Source organism: Meles meles, chromosome 6, assembly GCF_922984935.1.
Source record: "Meles meles chromosome 6, mMelMel3.1 paternal haplotype, whole genome shotgun sequence".
Taxonomy (NCBI): Eukaryota; Metazoa; Chordata; class Mammalia; order Carnivora; family Mustelidae; genus Meles; species Meles meles.
In genome coordinates this window covers 15054410-15060409 of record NC_060071.1, presented here as the reverse complement: position 1 = coordinate 15060409, position 6000 = coordinate 15054410, and positions in this window count along the sequence as shown.

Here is a 6000-nt window from a genome sequence, read left to right as displayed (position 1 = left end):
GGTGTGTGTGTGTGTCCCTCACAGAAAGTTCCCTTTTTTACACTTTGTTTTTAAACGACGAACCACCATCCCCTGTCCCAGGATGTTCTTATTTAACCGAAATTCCCCCACCCTGGCGATGACCGAGGCAGAGTGCTATGGGGACCTGCTAACATTTGCTTCAGGCTTCGGTCTCTTCTGCTCCCGGTGATCCAGGCCTGGACAAACACCCCGGGGGAAGAAACGCAGAGATCTCTGTATTTTACGGGCATTTTAGGGTGGAAGGCGGTGGCTCTAGGGCTCATAGGGGGCCAGGGTAACTGGCCAATCCCTGGGCACGAGTAGGGGGTCTTGGGGACCCCAGCTAGGCAGTGATTGGTCAGTGAGAGACGTGTGTGAGAGACTGAGATGCCCGCGGAGGAGATCTGATGAGCCTCGTGGTTACAACAGCTAACATTTATTGAGTGCTTACTATGTACCAGTCATTGTGCCCATACCCCTGGGGGCCTCCAAATCTGAAGGCAAACCATGGTGGCCAAGGGTAGGCCTCGGAGCAGGGAGCAAGGAATGAGGGGGAGGAGGCAGGCAGGTTTCTAGGTAGGTGCTACTGGGTGGCTGGGATAGAGGTTTCTACCCCCGAAACATATTCTCCCGGGCAGGAGAGGCGGGCCGTTGTCGGCAGTCAGGAGCGGGGCCAAGGCGTCTTCCCTCCCTGCCTGCGGCCGTCTGTCTCCAGTCAGAGGCAAGGCCAACCAGGTTCCAGTGGCATTCCCACTGCTTCTCACTGGAACCCCGGAAGAAAGTAGACTGGGCAGTGTGGGCCGCGAAGCCCAGGCCCGGGCGGATGGCGAACGCTCGGCGCGCCAAGGCCAGGCTCACGGCCAGGTCCGGTGACCCCACGTCCTGAGCCTCCTCCCGCCCAGGTCGCGGCCGCACTGCTCCAAGCGAGGTGCGCCTCCCTCGCGGTGCCAGGGGGCGCTTGACCGACTCCGGGACCTCGGCAGCCGGCAGCCGAGGAGTGGCGTCTCCGGCCTCCGAGGCCTGGTGAGCGCCCTGGGCAAGCAGCAGGGCGCGGGCCTGGCGGCCCCGGGAGCACTCAAGCCACTCCCCGGCCCGCCGCACCCCACAGGGTTTCTCCAGCTCGCCGTCCGAGGCCGCTCCCGAGAGCCGGAGTTGTGCTGCATTTACTGCGTCTCCCTCCCATCCCCCCTAAAGCAGGGGCTGAGACTCGCCGGTGACCCGGTGCCGTGCCCGGAGAGGGTGGAAGAAAGCAGGCTCTGCGCTCTGTCTGGAGACAAAAGGCCTCCGCGCTCAGGCTCCTCTAGGCTTAGCCGCGGCGCGTTTCGCACCCGCCTCCACCTAAGCAGAGGAGGCGGGAGCAGGTGGAAGTGTCGTGGCAGGGGTGGCTTGGAGTAGAGAGCCTTGATTGATCCCAGAAACTGGACACCTCCAAGTCCAAGGGCAGAGACAGGGCCTCGGCGTCTGCTCCAAAAATATAGTCTGCCCCCAGCACTCCCCGTCACCCCTCAGCCAGATATCCTTGTATAAAAGGGCCCCCTCCTTGCTGTTTTTTTTCTGTCTAGTCTCCTTGCAAATCACCTGGCAGCTAGAAAACGCTCGCCCCTAATATCGACCTAGGGAGGCTACTTCTTTCCCTAAAACGACTCTGGCTTTCCTTCTTCTGGGAGACCTAAGGGAAACTTCACTGGCTTTAAGATTAAAATATATATATATATATATCTCTTTAGAAGCTCTCTGGGTGTGCGATGTGGTTGAAACATGCTTCCCACACGGACTCCCTGCTGCCCCCCGGAGAGCTAGTCCTGCGAAGAAGAAATAGTCTTTTCTTACAGTCTATCATTTCGGTATTACAAATAACAACCGTGGAGCGAGAAATACCCCCAGCCCAAGAATATTGATAGATGATAGTAGCGATATTCACAATCGATCCTTTAATAGGCAGACGTCATAAATCATGTTCAATTCCCTGACAGCACAGTACTTCACTTAATAATATAATTAAGATTAAAACTCCAGAGGTATTGTAGACAGCGTGTATTGATAGGTTCAAACATCGCAGGCTGGATATGACGGTAGAAGGGAAAGGGACCTTTAGGAAATACAACCCCCTTCCCAAAATGTGAGGTCTTCCCTTTGCTCCTGTCCTGGGAGCCCTTCGGCCCTGCCCCCCTCCCCCCCACACATATACACCTCCCCCGCACACACACCAGTAATCCCCATTTTTGAAGGGGAACTGAGAACATTTCCTAGAAATGTTAAGGAGTATGATAAAGAGAGATGGGGCTTGGCTTGGGTAGGTTTCCTGAATTTAGGAATCCTTAAAAGTCCATTCCTTCAGCCTTAAATCTGGAGGACGGGGGAAAAAAAAAATGTTCAGGAGACCTAGGAAATGATATTGGGTTTTTTTTTCAATAGGATTAATTTCCTGGGTAGTGTTTCTGAAATTACGTATAAATCACTGAACATCTGCAGGTATATGTCAGTCCCCTCCATTCTGCAGTTTTAACTGCCTGTGAACTTTCCAGCACTGCTTTCCAGTCCAAATCAGTCCTCAGGATGGAAATGAAAACTTCACGTGAAGAGTAAAACCAGAGGGGCAGGGTCCCGCGCAGGGGTGACGATCTGCTCTTTGCTTCATGGATAAAGCTGATCGTAAGTGTGGCTAAAATTATTTCAAAGAGCGGAATATTAATCGAATCAATCAGAGCTGACAAATGAGAAATATTTGAAAGTCAGTGGTAATTTACAACTTTGTTATTAGTTAAGAATTGCCTGCCTTGTAGCAGTAATTAATAACACTTAGAGAGGAACCATTTGGAAATCCCCCTCCCATCCTTTTTATTTTCCTTGTCTTTTAAGGAAGGAAAGAGAGAAAGGAAGCAAATGAGTGATCAGTAGAAACAGGAAAAACACTGAGTCGTTAGTGCGGAGAACAAAACTGGGAAATATAAAAGAAAGGGGAAAAAAAGATTAGCCCCATGGGGGGTCATCAGGAAATAAAGAAAATATAGAAGGAGGGGTAGTAAATCATAAGGGTAGTAACCATACCCCATGAGCAGGCTGGCTAAAGGTTGAATTTCTAATGGCCCAGAAACCCCATCAAAATGAACAGTGCTGCTAAAAAATCTTGAAAGTAGCTCAGCTTTGAATCAAGGCAGAGCTCAGGGCATTGTCTGTTTTGTTGTTGTTAACAATGTATTTCTTTATAGCCCAGGAGCAGACGTGTGCAGGCTCTTTCCCAAATTCCATCCCTGGAGACCAGACTGGCTTTCATGTTTCTGGTGTTAACTCTCCTCTTGGTCACAGACAATCCCCTTCCCCAGTCTTACACTGATTATTAGATTGTCTCAGCCCCATCTAAACAACACACCAAAATAATGACTTGTTGAAAAACTATAAATCATTTCAGTGTCTGAGCTTGGAAAGCCACTTCAGTCAACAGGCTTGCTGTGAAAAGGTAGAAAAATTTCCAACCTTCTGCTCACTGAGGAAAAGCTGCTACTTCCTCAACTTTTATTTGTTGGATGGGGGCATTTTCTAGATTGGTTAAAAAAGGATGGTTGGTGGTAGGAGGGAATAACTTTGGCAAACTTTATCTGGTCTTTATTATAAGCCTCAGTCTTGTCTCATTGAGCTCAGGCTACAAAAGGTAGCTAGAGATTGAGATTTATTGGTCCCGAAATGAAAAGATTCATTTGATAGAAGAGGTTAACTCAAAGTTCCTATACCGTGCCTGGCTTCGGCAAATGCACTCTGTGGAGTCAGCACAGAAGCAGAAGAAATCTTAAAAACACACACAGATATAGACACACAAACACACTCGCCCACTTAAGCCTCGAATGCAATTCTTTTTTCTTTGTTGTTTCTTCTGTCATTACAAATCTCCAGCCTCTTTCTAGGTGGCTCGGATGGTCGGCTCCCCCCAGCCACACGCAGCTGAACTTTGCCATTTTGTATCTTTTGCTTTTACCAGCAGTGAATGAAAGAATAAGGGGGGGGGAGGATAAAGTAAAAGGGGAGAAGAGAACTAATTCAAATAAAGCAGAATACGTTTGTAAATGAGGTGGAGGGGAGAGAGAGGGAGAGAGCGAGAGCAAGAGAGATGTGGATGGAGGAAAGGAGCTCTAGGATAAAAGTAGGCAAACTGGAAATTGATGAGATGGGTTTTCAATCATTAGAGTCTATGGATCCAATAGGAACCTGCAAAATGTATGATTGTGTAGAGGGGACCAGGAAAGAGAGAGAATATACGAGAAACTTCAAGGGGGGGGGGGTGGTGGTGGCGCAGGGAGAAGACAGCAGGCAAGGACCTGAGACCCTGTGCAAGGAGAGAACTATGGAGATGCTAATGAGGGAAAATTAACCTTCGGGTTGGGTCTGTGACATGGGCTTTCCACTGAAAGCCTGACCCAGGGGCTGCAAGCTGCCTCACTCTGCACCAGCGAAATGAGATAATCGCTCTGAAACCCACCAGTCCTGGTGCGAAGGAGCTCTGAAACCCTGTTGTGGAGAGTAACTAGCGCTCCAGCCAAAGACAAGGAAAACAAATGAAAGAAGGCAGAACCACAACCAGGCCCAGAGAGCAAACCTAGAGATGCTGGGTGCTTGTGTCCAACTGTGGAAGCCCCGTAGGCTGGCACATTAGTGGGAGGGAGGAGCAGGGCCTGGGAAATGAGAAATATCTTCATCTCTCTTGTTCCAATCTGTCACCAAAGGCCTTGGATAACTGGGCCTTGGCAAGGCAACACAAGGGACAAATGGATTTTATCTCTAGGAACATGGCCACTGGGCCAGAGGATTATTGCTTAGGCAAAGAAAATATATGGGGGTGGGGTATGGATGGCAGGGAGGAGGGCTAAAGAAAAGAGAGAGAAGTTGGAGAGGAGAGCCCCCAAAACAAACAAACAAAAAAGAAATTCAAAGGGAGATCTGTAAAGTGGAGTGGCTGTGGTAACACGTCACAGACACGGAGACATTATAACACACGCATACACAGGGATTTTATTAAACAAACAAGCCAACAACCAAACGCACATCAAAAACACATTTGCTCCTGCTGTCATAGGGAAAGAGGGTTTGAAATGATCGTGGGGTTCTGGTAGGGATCCTTCCGGCCTTTAGGGCTGTGGTCTTTTCCCCCCCGCCCCTCTCAGCCTTTTCAAGGAAACCCCAAGAGTCGGGATGGTGGGGCAGGAGCCTCCCAGAGGCTGCGTAGGGAGGACTCCCTGTTGGAGGCGAAGGGGTCGTGTTTCCAAGTAGAGACATCAACAAACCACAGTCTTAGTGACAGTGACAGCACAAAATTATGTTTAATGTTGCAAGGGGGAAAGGGGAAATATAAAATTAGCACAGAGAAAATGTTTCCCAGACCTTCTTTACAATTAGGGCAGTGGCATATGGATGGGCAAACGGTGAGGTCGAAGGCGACCTAACAGGCCCACCGCACTGGGTGGAGGCAAAGGTCCCTCCAGTCCCCAGGGTCCTCATTCCCTGGGAGGAAGAGGAAGGCTTCTGGAGGGAGGTTAATGGCACTCTGCCCAATCGCTTCACTTGGTTTAGAACCTGTTTTCGGAGAAGAGAGGATATTCTAGACATTCCATCCTGGTGGAGATTGACAGTTCAATGACTGGCCTGCTTAGTCCCAAAGCCACAGGGTTTTTAAATTAGTGATGAGGCTGGTGAAGGGGTGGGTGTGGGGGATGGGCTGGAAAGAGGAAAAGGAAATAGGGGGGATAGATGTGGAGTCTCAGACCCCTCCCCCATCCTTTTGGGACTCTGGGTGGCTGTATGGAGAAGGTGAGGGCATGTGAGAATTATTTAATAAATTAGCAAGCCCCTCTCTGGAACTTGGAATCAGCCCTGCCTCAGCTGCCCTGGTACAGGTGGGCAGGACCCTGAAGCCTTCTCCTGAGCCCTAGAATCTCCATAGGGCCACCCCCATCCCTGCTCAGGACCAAGGGCAAGCAGATGCCTGCCAGGCAATGGAGGGGATTTGCCCAG